Consider the following 20,041-nt stretch of genomic DNA (forward strand, 5'->3'; position numbering starts at 1 on the left):
AGTATTATAATAATCAATCTTATATTACTATAATGAAAAAAAATAAACAATAATTCGGAAATAATAATAAAAAATCGATAAAACTAAGATACTTATTTAAATTGGATACTGAATTGGATCCTGAATTGACTTTCTGGATTGGTCACTGATATGTCCATTTTAGATTTTTTTAAATTTTATCTATAATTCATTTTTTTTATCTAATGAGACTTTTAATATTGTAATTTAGCTTTAATATAATATATTTGTGTTTTAAAAATACAATTTCCCTTTATCAATTAGTTTCTTTAAACTACTTTTAAAACTAATAGTTTTAGATACATACACTGTTGTAAAAATAGTTTGTTAAATAAGTTATAAAAGAATAAAAAATCTCATATATAATGTTTATAAAATTTTTTTAATATTTATATTACGAAAAATTTTAATTTAAATAAGAAGGGTTTTGAAAATCTAAAATTATATTATAAATTAAAGATTTGACACTTAGCACCGGATATGTGACACCCTCTCATAAATATTTTTTTTTGAAATCCAAACTGCTAATTGATTACTACTGCTTATAAACAATTGTTTCAAACTCTATATTTTTTTTATTCTCTCTTAAATCTTTAATGTGAATTTCTTTTAAAAAATCACAAAATTATTGTTTGTGATTTTCTTGATTTTGTTATATTCTAAAGGAGTATTGCCATAACTCTATAGCAAATGTAGCAGGACAATTAACTCCTGAAAGAAAGTTTTTTTTTTTACGTCTCAAAATCAGTTTATACATTTACTATTCTAACATACGGCGTGTAATTGTAGGTGTCAAATTCATCAATTAAAACTTATTTACCTTTTCTTGATTTGATAGATTTTATAAATAGAGTGAATGAGTGTCAATATCACATAAACTTTAAAATTATTTAATTTTTATGACAAGTGAGAAAAAGAAGAACTATTTAAAATAAAAGGGAAGAAGAAGAAAATTGATATCGGAGAAGTTAGTTTTAAAAAAAATTAAAGAAAAAAAATATAATAATGCGATTGGAACGATGAAACAAATAATTAATCAAAAAGTTTCAAAGGTAATCAAAATCGAGAGATTTGCTATTAATCATTGATTAAAGAGATGGTTCATTTAATTATCCCTTATTTGGTTATAGTATTCAAATAAACAAATCCCATCAATTTCTTTTTAAGATTAAATTAATTTGCGTAGATTTAATTAATTAATCACTTTAAGAAAATGAGAACCCAAATTTGATCAATAATAACAAGTTAATTATTTAAATCAAATCAATTAGTTTCTTAACATAAACAAATATGCTAATTGCTATTTATATTCACTCAATTAAATAATTATATATTTACTTGGGTTAATTAGTAATATGTTATTGTAATACCCAGCTAGATTCCGGCGTTGGAATTCCAACCTTCCGACGAAATCCCTATTGGAACCCGGAATCTCGAATGTCGGAACCTCTTAGAAGGGTAAAATAAGTTTTTCACAAAATGAATTTTATGGTTTTACTGTAGGTTTTTGTGTTAAAGGTTTTATTAAAAGAAAGAAAAAATGCTGTGGAAAAAACCAGGTTCGGCCACCAAACATGGTGCTGTCGCGGGAGCTCTCCTTTCGACCTCCGAAGGTGGTCTGGCCAGCAATCTATAAGAGGCCTCCAATTCAAAAATGGGAGAGTTTCTCTCTCCATTTTCGGGCAAAGGTGAGTTCTTGACCTCCCATAGTTGACTTTGTTGTTTTTCCTTCAAATCCTTCAAGATATTCATAAGTTTTCTCTTGTTTTTGAAGTTTTGAGCTTGAATCTAAGATATTAAAGTTTGGAGACCATTTCTCCTCAACTTCAAACTTGGGTCGCATCTACCTTAGATCTTCAAGAGGTAAGTGTAGATCCTTATTTTCCTTATGTTTTAAATGAGTTTTAAGAAAGGATAAAGGACTATGAATGCATGAAATGTTTAGATCTAAAGTTTTAGGGTTTGAGTTGAGTTTTTTATGAATGTTTGCTCTTATGAGTTTTTATTGTTGTTTCTTTGGGGTTTAGGCTAGTTTTATGCTCCTTATGCTTGATGAGTGTGTATGCATGTTTTGAGGAGTTGGATGTGAGGATTTGGAGAGTTTTGGTGGCTGAGTGCATAGGGCAGAATCGGGTTCTGCCATTCTGGAGAACCCAAGTTCGGCCGCCGAACCTACCTGTAGAGGCAGCCTTTGGCTTCCTAACCTGCCCCCGAAAGGATGGACTTTCAGATCTGTGAAGGGGTTAGGCCGCCGGACCTGCCCCTGAAAGTGTCTGACTTTCGGATCTGTGGGGATCTTCGGCCGCCGAACCTGCTGCCGAAAGTCCCCTGCCCAGCCTTCCTTCGCTTGTTTCCTATGCATGTTTTGGTATATTTTAGGGAGGATTTTTGGGGATTTATTTAGAGTCATGTATTAGCTATGTTTGGTTCCTCATGGGAGTCCATCTGTGTAGGATCGGACCTGGGAGACCGTAGAGGTCAGCAGTGAGTCAATTGCTACAGTTTTAGTCAAGCGTCAGTCAGAGGTGAGTAGAACTGAACTAATCTCTTGTTTTAAAGTAATTAAACTTTTTGATCACGTTCATGCATCACAAATGCCATGTTACGTAATAGGTTGTTACATTAGAATTCACGAATATGATGCATTGCATAATTTACTGTTGTTGTGGATGGATATTGGATGACCCACTAGCTCTCGAGCAGGTTATGTTATGACGGATACGGAAGACCAGGGCTGCCCATTCTATGCGCCCTGGCACTATGTAAGAGAAAGACTAGGGCTACCTATTCTATGCCCCTGGCATTTATGGATATGTTATGTTGTGTTTAAGAGGAAGTTCTGAGGAGCTCCGTTGAGGGCCGATGATGTAAGCACAACCAACAACACTGATGAGCTAGCATTACCTCAAGGAACAATTACAAGGTTGAGATCCAAAAGGTTGAAGGAAGCACTTCAAGGATTCATAAAGGAATATGTTGAAGTTTTGCAAGTTCATTTTGAAGTTGAAGAATAATCTGGCCATTCCAAGTCAATTAGGCCGAATGTGTTCTTATTGACAGTTCAAACTTTGTATTTATAGTGGGTAGTTATTTAATAGTGGGTAGTTATTTAGTAGTGGGTAGTTATTTAGCAGTTGGTAGTTAACCAGTAGTGGGTAGTTATCCAGTAGTGGATAGTAGCATAGATCATGGATCGATGCAGTGGGTAGTGGCATAGATCATGAGTCCATGCATAGTAGTGGGAAGTGACAAAGATTATGGGTCTTTATTTAGGTTATATAAAGCATCTCTTTTTTCATATTGTAGACAGATTATCAATTATTCAATACAATTGCTTTATGTGATTCTTTTTTGAGAGCTTAAGAGAGATCTTGGTTCTTGACACTGCATCACGAATAAGGTTCGATACTAACTTGTATGTTTCTTATTCTTGCTGTTTTTAAAATCAATCAGTTATAAGTGTTCTTAATTGCATGTTAATTAAGGGTGCTTTAGACTGGGGAATTGTTTTCTGAACTAAGTTCTTTTTACTAGGGTATGTGTCGTTTCAGTCTCTAATAGGCTGGGGTTCCGCGTCAATTGGTATCAGAGCTAGGCTTAGTAATAATTTCTTAACTATACTTTTGTGTCTTTTCTTCAATTTTTCATGATCGTTTGGGATACCTACCAGAGTCGAATACATTGTTTAGTTGCTGTTCAAATTGTATTTTACCCTAAATTCTTGTTTAGGCAGAATTACTATCTTCAGTGGTTTGGTTTGTGCTTTCTGCCCTAATTCGTATGCTCCTATTCTAACATTCTTAGAATAGTATTTCCAGTGTTTTACTTTAGTCCATATAAAAAAAAATACCAAAAAGAAGAAAAAAAAAAGAAAAAGAATTTCTGCAATTTGGGTCAATTGTTCAAACTTCATTTTGATATTGATACCTACTGGTACAAATCATATTTCATATACCTTGAACATATTTCAGGGTTTGGGATTCAAAATACATGTTTGGGGTAGGTTTAGGGCAAATTTGGGTAGTATTTTCACAAAAATAGTTTTACTTAATACTTGCTGTTTTAAGTGTCTTTTTTGTTTGCTTGCTTTGAATTGTTTTTGTTGAGTCAATATTAAGATCAATTAACCTAGGATAGCATGCTTAGGGATAACTTCGTGTTAAGCACATTCGTCTTGTTAATTTTTGATTCTTAGTTTGTCAATTTGGTGTCTTTCTGTTTGTTGGTTCCTTACACTTAGTTTGATAAATTGCACATTGTTGAACATCTAATTACACTTAGTACACGAAATTTCACTTTTGTGTGCTAAATCAATCCGTTTGTTCATTTTGGTCAGTTTGCATCTAGTGTTGTTTCCTATCTTTTCTTGTTAGGTCTTTCCTTTCTTTCCTTATTATTTGAATCATACAAGCTTGGCTTATTGAGTCTTTATTCTGAAGTGCACTTTTGAGATACCAAGTGAGTGCTTGAAAGTTAAACACGTGAGTTGAGAGAATTGTGAATTTTTCTATAATGTCTTGGCATAATACTGGTGATACTTCTGACCCTACGTTTGATCTTAAAGATATGTATAAAGCTTTCATGGATAGCTTTCAGAAGCTAAATTTGAGAATGGATAACCTTGAGGACAACCTTAGATCTTCAAAGGGCAAGTCCAATCAGGGGGATGATGATACACACGATCCATCCTATGAAGAGGAAAATGTAGCACAATCAGCCCCTTTCCGAGCCAGAAGGTTCAATGATCGTGTACCCTATGTAGATAACAGTATGAACTCCATAAAGATGAAGATTCCAAGCTTCAATGGTAAGGCTGATGTTGATGCCTATTTAGAGTGGGAGCGTAAAGTGGATATGGTTTTTAACTGTCAAAGCTATTCCAACGATAAGAAGGTAAAACTTGCTGCCCTTGAGTTTTCAGACTATGCACTAATATGGTGGGATGAGCTTGTGAAATCTAGGAGAAGGAATGGAGAGTTACCCATTGCTAGTTGGGAAGAGATGAAGCGAATCATGAGGAAGACATATGTGCCTACTTATTACCATAAAGATCTCCATCATCAGTTGCAAAGATTAATCCAAGGATCAAAATCTGTTGATGAGTATCATAAGGAGATGGAGTTGCTCCTGATCAAAGCAAACATAGTGGAGGAGGAAGACCAGACCATGGCTTGTTTCTTTGGTGGTCTAAACAAGGAGATTACTGATGTGGTTGATTTGCAACCATATGTTGATTTGGAAGACTTGGTGAACATTGCCATTAAGATGGAAAGACAAAGAGGCCGAAATAGATGGGGGAGTAACAGGGTTGCTCAAAACTCCAACAGCAAATGGGGTTCCAAATGGAACACCAAGACTGATCCTAAAAGGTTTGATAAGTCTTCAACTCAAAAAGGCATGTTACCTTCTAAAGAAACATCCAACTCTCTTGGTAAAAATGAATCAGCCCCTAAATCTAATAGGACTAGAGATATTCAGTGCTTTAAATGTAAAGGGCGTGGGCATTATGCCAATAAGTGTGTTAATAAACGTGCCATGATAGTGAGGGGAGATGAGATAGTCTCCGAAACTGATTCTGATTCTGATGAAATACCACCTTAGAAGATTGTTCTGATGTAGAGATAGAAGAGTATCCTGTTCAGGGAGAGTCCTTGGTCATATTGCGTACTTTAAATGTTTCTATTAAAGAAGAGGGGCTTGAACAGCGTGAAAACATCTTTCACACTCGTTGTTTGACAGGTGGTAAAGTCTGTTGCATGATAATAGATTCGGGTAGTCAAGTTAATTGTGCTAGTACTATTTTAGTTGATAAATTAGGACTAGAAACTATTAAACACCCTAATCCTTACAGACTTCAGTGGTTGAATGATAGTGGCGAGGCAAAGGTAACCAAGCAATGTAAAGTGTCATTTTCTATTGGCAAGTATGTAGATGAGGTTACTTGTGATATTGTACCCATGCAGGCTGGACATATTTTGTTGGGTAGACCATGGCAATTTGATAGACGTGTCATTCATGATGGGTATAGTAATAGGTTTTCTTTTACGTTCCTTAGCGCAAAACATATACTTGTACCATTATCTCCTAAAGATGTATATGCAGATCAACTGAAATTACAACAATCTGCTAAATTGGGTAAGGGAGGTGAGATAAGTAAAAAGAATGAGGGAAAAGAGGCCAGTAGTAAAAAGAAGGTTTCAAATGGCCCAAAGGAGAGTGACTGCACAGGAAAGGATAAAAATGAGAGACGTGCAGGAGAGAAAACGTTAGTGAGTATGGAGGTAAAAGGAGAGTTGAGTGAGAAGAGTGAAGAATTCAACAAGTCTTCTTTTTTATTGTAAAGAGAGAGAGTTGAAGAAGGCATACTTAGGGAAGAGAGCTTTGATTATATTGTGTTTTAGTTCCAATTTTATGATTGAGACTAACCCTACTAATGAATTGTCTAGTTCTTTTTCTAAGTTATTGCAGGATTTTGTGGATGTATTTCCTGAGGAGGTGCCATCTGGGTTGCCACCCATTAGGAGAATAGAACATCAGATCGATTTTGTTCCTGGAGCTCAGATTCCAAACCGTCCAACTTACCGGAGTAATCCTGAGGAGACAAAGGAATTGCAAAAGCAAGTTGATGAGTTGCTAGCTAAGGGACATATCAGGGAGAGCCTCAGTCCATGCGCAGTACCTGTTTTGTTGGTTCTAAAGAAAGATGGAACAATGCGCATGTGTGTTGATTGTCGTGCGATCAACAAAATCACTGTGAAGTATCGCTATCCTATTCCTAGATTAGATGATATTCTTGAAGAATTATGTGGTGCTGTTTTCTTTACCAAAATTGATTTGAAAAGCAGTTATCATCAAATTAGGATGAAGTTAGGTGATGAGTGGAAAACTGCCTTTAAGACTAAATATGGTTTATATGAATGGTTAGTGATGCCTTTTGGCTTAACTAATGCACCTAGCACATTTATGAGATTGATGAACCATATTTTGCGTGATTACCTAGGTAAGTTTGTGGTTGTGTATTTTGATGATATATTGATTTATAGCCGAAACTATGATGATCATATTAGGCATGTTGAACTTGTTCTACAAAAGTTGCGTGAACATGAATTGTATGCTAATCTTAAGAAATGCACATTTCGTACTGATAGTGTCATATTCCTAGGATCTATTATTAGTTCACGGGGAGTTGAGGTAGATACTAAAAAGGTTAAGGCTATCCAAGAATAGCCTACACCTAAGAATGCTAATGAGGTGAGATCTTTTCATGGATTAACAAGCTTCTATAGGAGGTTTGTTAGAGATTTCAGCACTATTGCTGCACCTCTAAATGAGATTATTAAAAAGGCTGTTGGGTTTAAATGGGGTAAAGAACATGAACTTGCATTTAACACATTAAAAGAAAAACTTATTGCTGCTCCTGTTTTAAGGTTACCTGATTTTTCTAAAACCTTTAAAATCGAATGTGATGCTTCTAGGATTCGTATTGGTGCTGTTCTTATGCAGGAAGGCCAACCCATAGCATATTTCAGTGAGAAATTAGGTGGCGCACATTTAAACTATTCCACCTATGACAAAGAGTTCTATGCACTGATTAGGGCTCTTGAAGTTTGGGAGCACTACTTGCTGCCTAATGAGTTTGTGATTCATACCGACCATCAATCTCTCAAACACTTGAAGGGTCAAGGTAAGTTGAACAAGCGGCATGGTAAGTGGGTTGAGTATCTCGAAATCTTTCCTTATGTGATTAAATACAAGCAAGGTAAAGAGAATGTGGTAGCTGGTGCATTATCTAGACGTTATGCATTGACTTCCATGCTTAGTTCTAATTTGTTAGGGTTTGAGCATTTGAAAGACATGTATGAGAATGATACTGATTTTTCTGATGTATTTAATGCATGTGAATATGGGGCGTTTAACAAGTTTTATTTGCATGATGGGTTTCTTTTTAGAGGGAAACAAATATGCATACCCAATTGTTCAGTGCGTGAGTTGCTTGTTAGAGAATCACATTCAGGAGGGTTAATGAGACATTTTGGTGTGCAAAAGACTTTAGACATGTTGAATGAACACTTTTATTGGCCTAACATGCGAAAATATGTAGAAAAAATTTGTGCTCAATGCTTTGCATGTAAACAAGCTAAATCTAAGTCCTTGCCAAATGGGTTGTATACTTCTTTGCCTGTACCTACTGAACCTTGGACTGATATTTCTATGGATTTTGTGATAGGTTTACCTAAGACAAAACGTGGTAGAGATTCAGTGTTTGTTGTTGTAGATCGCTTTAGTAGGATGGCACATTTTATTCCATGCCATAAAACTGATGATGCAACAAACATAGCTGATTTGTTTTTCAGGGAAGTAGTCCGTTTGCATGGTATACCTAGGACTATTGTTTCTGATAGAGATTCTAAGTTCCTTAGTCATTTCTGGCGTGTTTTGTGGGGAAAATTGGGTACTAAGCTTTTATTTTCTACTACTTGTCATCCACAGACAGATGGCCAAACTGAAGTTGTTAATAGGACTTTAGGAACTATACTTCGTGCTATTGTGGGAAGGAACTTAAAAACTTGGGAAGAATGTTTGCCATATGTTGAATTTGCTTATAATCGCGCTGTCCATTCTTCTACTGGTTATTCACCTTTTGAGATTATGTATGGTTTTAATCCATTAACTGTATTAGATTTAATGCCTTTACCTTTAAACGAGTTATCTAATTTAGATGGAAAAGCGAAGGCTGAAATGGTTAAATCAATACACATGAAAGCGCGTGAGTATATTGAGAAGCGTAACAAAATGTATGAGAAACAGGCCAATAAGGGTCGCAAGAAAGTTGTATTTAGACCAGGGGATTGGATTTGGATCTATATGCGAAAGGAGAGGTTTCCTAATCTAAGGAAATCAAAACTGGATGCACGAGGGGATGGACCATATCAAGTGCTAAAACGGATCAATGACAACGCATATGTAATTGATCTGCCAGGTGAGTTTGGTGTAAGTGCTACCTTTAATGTTTCTGATTTGTCTCCTTTTGATTTTGGTACAGATTCGAGGACGAATCCTTTTCAAGAGGGAGGGGATGATGTAAGCACAACCAATAACACCGATGAGCTAGCATTGCCTCAAGGAACAATTACAAGGTTGAGATCCAAGAGGTTGAAGGAAGCACTTTAAGGATTCATAAAGGAATATGTTGAAGCTTTGTAAGTTCATTTTGAAGTTGAAGAACAATCTGGCCATTCCAAGTCAATTAGGCCGAATGCGTTCTTATTGACAGTTCAAACTTTGTATTTATAGTGGGTAGTTATTTAATAGTGGGTAGTTATTTAGTAGTGGGTAGTTATTTAGCAGTTGGTAGTTAACCAGTAGTGGGTAGTTAATGTAACGATCCGAAAATCGGACCGCTACCGGCGCTAGGATCCAGGGCGACTTAAGGTCGCCGGGACCCGTAGCGAGCCTGCTATACTCTCTGTGTACCTGTAAAATCCCATACATGATCATACATTTTCTATAAAAACATAAAATTTTACTCTGAACCAAGGCTCAACCTGTGCATGCACTATCTCTGTACTACAGAACCCCTTACTAGAGCTTGCTCTAGACGGGTTAAAAACTGTTACTATGTTAAGCCTGGTTCTCATACTCATAAAAACACAAGTACATAAACAAACCATGTATATAAAAAGGGATTTACAATACCAATGTGTAATACCCGGCTAGATTCAGACATCGGAATTCCTACCGTCCGGGGGAGTTCGAGGATGTCAGAGGTCTCTGGAAGGGTAAGAGACAGTTTTCTAAAATATGTTCAAGTGTTTTAAAGGTTTAGCGTAGAAAAGGATTGAGTTTTGAAGAGATATGGCCAAGGAGGCATTTTGCCATGTTCGGCCCCCTAAGGTTAAGTTCGGCCGCCTAAAGTGCCCAATGTTCGGCCCCCGAAGGTTATGTTCGGCCCCCGAAAGTTGCATAGTTTTGCATGCGATTCGGCAGCCGAACCTGAGGCGGTTGCTCATCTATAAGGGCACCGAGTGGCAGAAAAAGGAGGAGGTTTCTTCTCTCCTTCTGACCTAGGTGAGGTCTTGATCTCCTTAAAGTATTTTCATGGTTTTTCTTCAAATCTTTCATGGTTTTTGTGAGTTTTACCCTTGTTTTGAAGAGTTGTGAGCTTGAAACAAGGTTTTGGAGTTTGAAGCTTTTGAAGCTTGGTTTCTCCATATCTTTGAGTTTGGATCATCTCAGCCTTTGTTCTTCAAGAGGTAAGTGTTGATCCATGGTTCTTCTGATGTTTTTATGAGTGTTGTAAAGGGAAAAGGGAGCTAGGCATGAGTTTGCATGAGATGTGCATCATAGGGTTTATGAATCCTTTATGTTTGATGTGTGTCTTGTGAGCTTGTTTGTTGGAGTTTAAAGTTATTTGAAGCTCCCTTAGGCTTGTTGAAGTGTTTATGCATGTTTTAGAAGGGTTAAATGCATGTGTTGAGGTCTGAACAGGTGATGGAGGGACTGGCAGGCGTCCTTGTGCACGAAACTGAGTTCTGGCTAAACTCAGGTTCGGCCCCCGAAAGTCCAAGTTAGGCCGCTGAACATGCCTGACTTTCGTCTCTGGAGGAGACATTCGGCCGCCGAAGGTGCTGCCGAAGGTGCCCTGTCCAGCCTTCCTTTGCTTGTTTTGCATGCATGTTTTGTGATGTTTTAGAGGGTTTTTGGAGAGATGTTCCTAGTTATGTTAGAGTATGTTTGGTACCTCATTTATGTCCATCTGTGTAGGATTGGACCGAGGAACCGAGGAGGCTCCAGAGTTAGAGTTGGCCCAGAGTTAGCCAGCATTGGCTAGAGGTGAGTGGAACGAAACTGAATATTTTATTTTGAGAAATGACACGATTCTAGCACGATCCATGCATCATAAACTGCCATGTTATGTATTAGGTTGTATTGCATTAGACTTCACGACGATGATGCATTGCATATACGTTGTTGTTTATGTGGATGAATGTTGGATGATCCTTAGCCCTTGACAGAGAGCAGATACAGATATATGGCATGAGATAGCCATACCAGGTCGCCCCTGGATAGTCCAGGTCGCTCCTGGTACTATGAGTGAGACAGCTGGGCTGTCAAATCAGAGTTAAGAGTAGACCAGGTGATGACATCGTCTCCCTGGCACAGTTGGTCATGTTATGATATCAGCGCAGAGATAAGAGCAGACCAGGTGATGACATCGTCTCCCTGGCACAGTTGGTCAGATTATCACATGTAGTTGAGGGCTATTGGTGACAAGTTCATCCTTGAGATGATATGTTTGTGATGTGATGCATTTCATGAAAGCATGTAATGAATGAACTGTTTTTATTGTTCCTCCTCACTGGGCTCTAGAGCTCATCCCACTCCCTTAACCCCAGTTTTGCAGGTTCTGAGATAGCTATGGGAAGTCAAAGTCAGCAAGAGTACAGAGGAAAGTTGTGCTTGAATGTATGCTGTAATAGTGTAGTGGACATGATGTAATTAAAAGATTAGTTGTAATGTAATGTATAGATATGTACTGTCGTATATTGGATAGACTTGTGCTTTTCCTAATATCATTGCTATAGTGTGATGTATGATTAATCCCCTGTACATGAATCCTGTTTTACGTTTCTTGATGAGAAATGTGTGAGTTAGGCTTAATGTATGGCTTCGATGAGATACCAGTGGAATGTGTTACAGATTAAAAGGGTTTCATTCCCTTGATCCACAGCAGATAGTAGTCCCTGGTATAGGCCCTGAGGGCCATTTCAGATTGATATATCTGAGTAGCAGTAGTTAAGCCTACAGAGTTTTACAGGATTGTTGAGTATCTTTGTATCATGTATGGGATTTATCAGGTACACAGAGAGTATAGTCGGCTTGCTACGGGTCCCGGCGGCCTTAAGCCGATCTGGATCCTAGTGCCAGTGATGGTTCGGGCCGTTACAGAGGGGTATCGGTTTCCGGGTCGTTACAGATTGGTATCAGAGCATAGGGCCTCTAGAGTACGATGTGCTGAGTCAGTATACTCAGGGATCAGAGCTATCTCACATCGGAAAGAGGTTAAGATGTCAGACGTGTAGATCTTCGAGTACGGTGTGTTGAGCGAAGATGCTCAAGGATCAGATTCCCACATCGGAAAGAGGTGTTGGCTTATATAGAAGGGAAAGCACAATAGGTACAATCATGTCCACTAGGATAGGATGTGGAGTCCTGTCTTGCATGCTGATGTGAAATGCCATGATGAGTTGCATGTGCATTATTGCTATGTTTGATATGTGTTAAGGATTCATGTGTTTTCACATGGATCATTTGATGATATTTTTGTGTGATGTTGTGCTTTTCAGAGGCAGGATGAGAGGAACTCGTCAATCTGCTGGATTGAATGGAGCTCCGCCGGAGGATGAGGACATGGATGCTCATCTCCCCGTTCTGCAAAGGGCAACATCAGATAGTATAAACAGAGAAGGTACATCAAGGGACCCTAGAAGGTCTGATGATGAGAGTAGAAGGGGAGTTGTCCAGAGTGGTATGTCAGGGTGTATGAGAGAAATAGAGGAGAATGAGCAGAGTAGAGATGGTAGCTTTGGCAGGAGTGGGTTGGGAGGAGATATGGGTGAGTCCCAAGGAGGCACTCAGGCCTCGAGGTTTGTTCCACCTCAGTATCCACCCTACCAGTGGGGGGTAGAGTACCCGATGAGAGGTACATCAGAGTTTCCTAGTTATCACCCATATCCCACCTTTATGCCCTATCCTTCCTTTTATCCGCCATATCCACCGCCACATCCACAGTATACCATGTTTCCACCCTTCTTTGGTTATCCAAGTTTAGCAAACCCTACCTCAGGGAATGTTGCACCTCCTCCACCACCAGGAGAAACAGTAGCCCCAATTGTCCAAACACCCAAGCCTAGTTCACCTGGGGAAAGTATGGTGCAGATGACAGTTTATTTGAGGTTGGATGTTCCCAAATTTGAGACTGGTGATGACCCTGTTGAGTATCTTAGAATGGTTAAGCTGATAACCGATGAGTTGGGAGCTAATGAGAGTAGAGCCATACAGATGGCAGGGGTTACATTGAAATGTGAGAAGGCAAGGGAATGGTTCACCCAATATGTGGATCCGAGGGTAGAAAGCTTATCCTGGGAACAGTTTGCTATAGAGTTTGCAGGATGGGCTTGTTCAGATAGCTCAAGGGAGCATAAAGAGAGTGACTGTGACCAGCCAGGGCAGACAGAAAACATGAGTATAGAAAATGACCCAGAGACTAGTGATCGTTTTCCTTTGGGTGAAGCTGCTGCAAAGAATAAAAAGAAAGTGAGAGGCCTGAAAGGGTCAAAGAAAAGAGAGTTTTGGAATAGGGTAAAGTTTAGCATAGGTTGTCGCGAGGGTTCGAGTTCTGGTTGGGATAGTTCTAGATGTGTGACGTGCGGTAGGAGGCACAAAGGTGTATGTCGGGCTGGGACAACAGCATGTTTCAGGTGCGGACAGGAGGGGCACATGGCACGAGAGTGTCCCATTACGGTCATGTCAGCACAGTTCCCACAGACATCTGCAGACAATATAATGCCACCAGAAGCTCCAGCCTCGGTACAGGGCAGAGGTAGAGAAAGAGGGGTAGTCCCTTCTTCAGGAGGTTCCTTCAGTGGACGTCCGTTAGTTCCGGCTCAGATTTTCACCCAGGTTCAGCCAGAGACAGACACACCGAACACAGTGGTGCCAGGTAAGCTCACTTTTGCGTGTTCTGATGTGTGTGGTTTTCTGGACAGTCATAGAATATCAGTTGATGTGAGCATAATAAGGTATAGTAGAGTTAGATGTTCAGAGATAAAGGTTCAGAGACGAGTGTTTTGTTAAAGGTGAGCCAGGAAAAAGCTCGAGAGCTATAGCCGTGGCTTTGAAATCCAGGTAGAGAGAGAGTGATCTCTCATCTCTGAGTGTAGACCTCAAGTAAAGAAATAAGGCAGAGAATAGCGTAAGAAAGTGCAGAGTAAGAAAAAGAATAAAAGTAAGTAAGAGAAAAGTAAGCAAAGAAAAGAGTAAATGAGATAAGATAGAGCAGAGAAAGAACAGAATAGAATAAAGGTAAAGTACGAAAGTGTAGAAGGAGATTTCAGTTTAGTCTGGGATTAGATGGCGAGTGAGCTTTAGTTCAGATAGTTCTGGATCCGTGAGGCGTGGAGGTTACACAAAAGTAGTCTGATGGTATGGGACTACGGCATGTATAGATGCGAGCAGAAAGGACTCATATTTTGTGAGCGTCCTACTGCGGCCCAGATTGGCACAGTCCCAGCAGATGACTTCGAGTAGTGTAACTCAGCCTATTGCTCTAGCCATGTTTCAGGACAGTGGTTGACGCAGGAGAAGAGAGTTCTCCTTTTCTTTGGTCGGTTCCCGAAGGAAGATTCGTTAGCTTTAGCTTGGATCTTCATCCTGACTTAGTAGGCGGTTAACACATTGAACACGGTGACGTCAAATACGTTCACTTGAGGGTGTTCAGATGTGTAGGTTATAGTGGACCCTGATGTTTCTTTCCCTGTTGTTGTGAGAGCCATAAATAGAGGAGGGGTTGATAACTTTTGGCTTAGAGTGTTCTCTTTGGGTCAGAGGGCCCAAGAGTGTGATCCATCTATGGCAGAGTCAGTCTGTCGGTTCAGTTCAGAGTTTGGTGAGAGTAGTAGATGCCGTCCAGCTGACCTTATGGTTCTAGGGGTGACTGATGATGTCAACCTAGGGCGGATTGGCTAGCTACTCGAGGTACTACCTACGTCTGCAAAGACAAGGTAGGACAGGTCAGAGTTCAGAGGCTCGGATGGGTCAGAGTTAGTCCTTAGAGGGGGACAGTTTAGCATACCCAGCAGTTTGATATCAACCCTACAGGCTCGTGAATTCGTTAGGGAAGTTAGTCAGGAGTTTTCTTGCTCTTGTTTGAGCGCATAGCCAGGTCAGGGAACCAGCCTCAGTATTCATAGATAGGAAAAGAGAAAGAGTGTTAGATGTTATTCCAGACGAGTTAGCAGGTTTACCATTAGTAAACCCAGTGGAGTTGAGACTAGATGTATCTTCACCTTTTCCTTTGGAATGATACATGTAGCATGTAAGAGTTGAAACCTATAAGAGCTAGAAAAGCAGTTACAGACTGAAGAGCGATAGTAGAACAATGTGCACTTGGTAGTAAAGGCTTCTATCTGACTTAGTACTACACCCTGGAGTGTTCCAGTATCGTTGTGAGAAACGAAGGATGAAACCTTGAGATTTTGTCACAACTGTGACTAGTTGCACAAAATCACTACCAAGGACAGGTGTTCCCATGCAGAATGGATGATCTATAGGACCAGCTAGTAGAAGCTGGTTGTTTTCCATAATAGATCTCAGAGTTGGGAACTATATGGCCAAAGTCAGTTAGAGAAAAGGCAAGTTAGCAGGTGCGTAGAGGTGAGATCTTTATGATAGTGAAGAGTCTAAACCAGAGGTAAGGGGTAAAACTGCTCAGCGACTCTGAGTATACAAGACAGTATGTCCTAGGTGAGGCAGATGAGATGTTAGCTGCCCTCAGTCAGAAGTTGCTTTTCAAGTTATCCTACAGAAACAGATAGCTAGAGAGCTAGAGAGCTAGAGCGCTAGAGATAGTCCAGTGTAGTTAAAAAAAAGGGATCAAAAGAGAAGAAGCCAGTATAGTAAAGAAGAAGAAAAACGGGCAAGGATCAGAGTGCGCAGCAAAATCGTAGAATAGTTTAGAGAAACAGAGAAGCATGCCCGATATCTACGAAATGTTGTAGATTTTCAGAGAACATGGCATAGAGGTCAAGTTCTGTAAGCTGAGTGCAATTTCAGGGCATGTCTGTTTCATTGTGATGTGTCACAATATAACATTGAAAGTAAGTAGAGAGAGAGAACGTGATAGCCAAGTCATCTAGCATTTCCGTAGAGTTATAAAGCCGAGAAGCATCAAAGAGAAAGGAAGATCCGTAGTCAGAAGTACAGGTTAATATAACCAGAGGAGTGCGAATAAGCTGAGAAAAGGCAAAGAAAAGAAAAGTTAGTAGTCATATGAAAGAGTCAGGTCGTTTGTGTACAAGCAAGAGTGGTAAACACTCAGTGTAGACACAGCTTAAGCAGTGAAGGGTCAGCAAAGTCAGACAGTATAGCCAACCCGGGAGTTTTACTCCAGGGGTATCTGTGTCTCGTCGTAGAGACCGATGGTAGGCTTTCTTCTTGTTTCCCTGTATGTTTCTTGTTGTTGTTTTAACATTCGAGGACGAATGTTTTTAAAGGAGGGAAGAATGTAATACCCGGCTAGATTCAGACATCGGAATTCCTACCGTCCGGGGGAGTTCGAGGATGTCAGAGGTCTCTGGAAGGGTAAGAGACAGTTTTCTAAAATATGTTCAAGTGTTTTAAAGGTTTAGCGTAGAAAAGGATTGAGTTTTGAAGAGATATGGCCAAGGAGGCATTTTGCCATGTTCGGCCCCCTAAGGTTAAGTTCGGCCGCCTAAAGTGCCCAATGTTCGGCCCCCGAAGGTTATGTTCGGCCCCCGAAAGTTGCATAGTTTTGCATGCGATTCGGCAGCCGAACCTGAGGCGGTTGCTCATCTATAAGGGCACCGAGTGGCAGAAAAAGGAGGAGGTTTCTTCTCTCCTTCTGACCTAGGTGAGGTCTTGATCTCCTTAAAGTATTTTCATGGTTTTTCTTCAAATCTTTCATGGTTTTTGTGAGTTTTACCCTTGTTTTGAAGAGTTGTGAGCTTGAAACAAGGTTTTGGAGTTTGAAGCTTTTGAAGCTTGGTTTCTCCATATCTTTGAGTTTGGATCATCTCAGCCTTTGTTCTTCAAGAGGTAAGTGTTGATCCATGGTTCTTCTGATGTTTTTATGAGTGTTGTAAAGGGAAAAGGGAGCTAGGCATGAGTTTGCATGAGATGTGCATCATAGGGTTTATGAATCCTTTATGTTTGATGTGTGTCTTGTGAGCTTGTTTGTTGGAGTTTAAAGTTATTTGAAGCTCCCTTAGGCTTGTTGAAGTGTTTATGCATGTTTTAGAAGGGTTAAATGCATGTGTTGAGGTCTGAACAGGTGATGGAGGGACTGGCAGGCGTCCTTGTGCACGAAACTGAGTTCTGGCTAAACTCAGGTTCGGCCCCCGAAAGTCCAAGTTAGGCCGCCGAACATGCCTGACTTTCGTCTCTGGAGGAGACATTCGGCCGCCGAAGGTGCTGCCGAAGGTGCCCTGTCCAGCCTTCCTTTGCTTGTTTTGCATGCATGTTTTGTGATGTTTTAGAGGGTTTTTGGAGAGATGTTCCTAGTTATGTTAGAGTATGTTTGGTACCTCATTTATGTCCATCTGTGTAGGATTGGACCGAGGAACCGAGGAGGCTCCAGAGTTAGAGTTGGCCCAGAGTTAGCCAGCATTGGCTAGAGGTGAGTGGAACGAAACTGAATATTTTATTTTGAGAAATGACACGATTCTAGCACGATCCATGCATCATAAACTGCCATGTTATGTATTAGGTTGTATTGCATTAGACTTCACGACGATGATGCATTGCATATACGTTGTTGTTTATGTGGATGAATGTTGGATGATCCTTAGCCCTTGACAGAGAGCAGATACAGATATATGGCATGAGATAGCCATACCAGGTCGCCCCTGGATAGTCCAGGTCGCTCCTGGTACTATGAGTGAGACAGCTGGGCTGTCAAATCAGAGTTAAGAGTAGACCAGGTGATGACATCGTCTCCCTGGCACAGTTGGTCATGTTATGATATCAGCGCAGAGATAAGAGCAGACCAGGTGATGACATCGTCTCCCTGGCACAGTTGGTCAGATTATCACATGTAGTTGAGGGCTATTGGTGACAAGTTCATCCTTGAGATGATATGTTTGTGATGTGATGCATTTCATGAAAGCATGTAATGAATGAACTGTTTTTATTGTTCCTCCTCACTGGGCTCTAGAGCTCATCCCACTCCCTTAACCCCAGTTTTGCAGGTTCTGAGATAGCTATGGGAAGTCAAAGTCAGCAAGAGTACAGAGGAAAGTTGTGCTTGAATGTATGCTGTAATAGTGTAGTGGACATGATGTAATTAAAAGATTAGTTGTAATGTAATGTATAGATATGTACTGTCGTATATTGGATAGACTTGTGCTTTTCCTAATATCATTGCTATAGTGTGATGTATGATTAATCCCCTGTACATGAATCCTGTTTTACGTTTCTTGATGAGAAATGTGTGAGTTAGGCTTAATGTATGGCTTCGATGAGATACCAGTGGAATGTGTTACAGATTAAAAGGGTTTCATTCCCTTGATCCACAGCAGATAGTAGTCCCTGGTATAGGCCCTGAGGGCCATTTCAGATTGATATATCTGAGTAGCAGTAGTTAAGCCTACAGAGTTTTACAGGATTGTTGAGTATCTTTGTATCATGTATGGGATTTATCAGGTACACAGAGAGTATAGTCGGCTTGCTACGGGTCCCGGCGGCCTTAAGCCGATCTGGATCCTAGTGCCAGTGATGGTTCGGGCCGTTACAGAGGGGTATCGGTTTCCGGGTCGTTACACAATGGGTCAAGCACACTACTAAACTCTATACAATACTAATACATCTTTTTATAATATTACATGTCCACACTATGCTATTACACAACTCTTTACTCTTCATGAACCCTGCTTACATCCCTCTGTACTCTGATCTTGCAAGATTGGGGTTAAGGGAGAGGGGTGAGCTATACTAGCCCAGTGAGTAGAACAAAATAATCATGCTCACATGAAATGCATCACATCATAAGTACTCACATATCGGACGGACGGAAACAAAACTCTCTCAAACTGTGCCCGGCCCGCGAAGGAGCTCCTCAGGTCTTGATATGTCCGGCCCTCTATGGGGCTCCTCAGGACTTGATGTGCCCGGCCCTCGATGGGGCTCCTCAGGACTTGATGGGAGGGCTAATGAATCCAAACTATGTCCGTCCGCAAGTTCAATAAATAATGCAATGCACATATTAGTGAATTCTAATGCAATCATCCTATTGCATAATCATGATGCATGAAATATGCTTAAAGCATTTAATTTCTCAATTAAAAAGATTAAATTTAGTTCCACTCACCTTTGACTAACTCTGAACTGACTCTGAAAACTCTGAAGCAGTGCTTACTGCTGATTTCTTCTGTTCCTCTGGTCCGTTCCTACACAGGTGGACTCAAATGAGGGACCAAACTAACTAAAAAACAACTCTATAAAACTCCCCAAAGCCCCCCTAAAACATCCTAAAACAATCAAGGAAAACAAGCAAAAGAAGGCTGGACAGGGCACTTTCGGCGGCAGGTTCGGCGGCCGAAAGTCCCTCCAGATCCAAAAGTGAGGCACTTTCGGCGGCACCTTTGGCTGCCGAAAGTTCTTTCCAGAGACGAACGTCCCTAACCTTCGGCGGCACATTCGACGGCCGAAACTCCCCTCCAGAGCCGAAAGTCCAAACTTTCGGGGGCGAGCTTAGGCAGCCGAAACCACCTCCTTAGCATGTTCGGCGGCCGAACCTTCCTTCGGCGGCCGAAACTGGATTCTCCAGTTAGGCAGAACCCTGCTCTGCTTCATGCAAACTTCCTTCCAACTTTCTCAAACATGCAACCAACAACGCAACAACAAACATATACTCAAGTATATGCACAAAGGGGTCCAAAACTACCTTAAAACCCCAACAAACATCACAACTCAACACATAAACATGCTTTCACCAATAAACAACTAAAAACTCTACTTAACCTAAACATGCATCTCTATCCATAAAACTCCATAAAACCTTCATAAAACATGAAAAGAAGTTAAGGATCTACACTTACCTCTTGCAGATCTAGAGGATGGGTGATCCTAACTCTCTCTCAAAGTCTCCAAACTTCAACACTTTGGTTTTTTAGCTCAAAAGCTTCAAAACAACATGAAAACTTATTAAAACTTTGAAAGATTTGGAGAAAACATGAAGATCACCCAAGGAAGATCATGGTCTCACCTCTGTCCGTGGAAATGGAAA

Source organism: Manihot esculenta, chromosome 6 (genome assembly GCF_001659605.2).
Source record: "Manihot esculenta cultivar AM560-2 chromosome 6, M.esculenta_v8, whole genome shotgun sequence".
In the NCBI taxonomy this organism is placed as follows: Eukaryota; Viridiplantae; Streptophyta; class Magnoliopsida; order Malpighiales; family Euphorbiaceae; genus Manihot; species Manihot esculenta.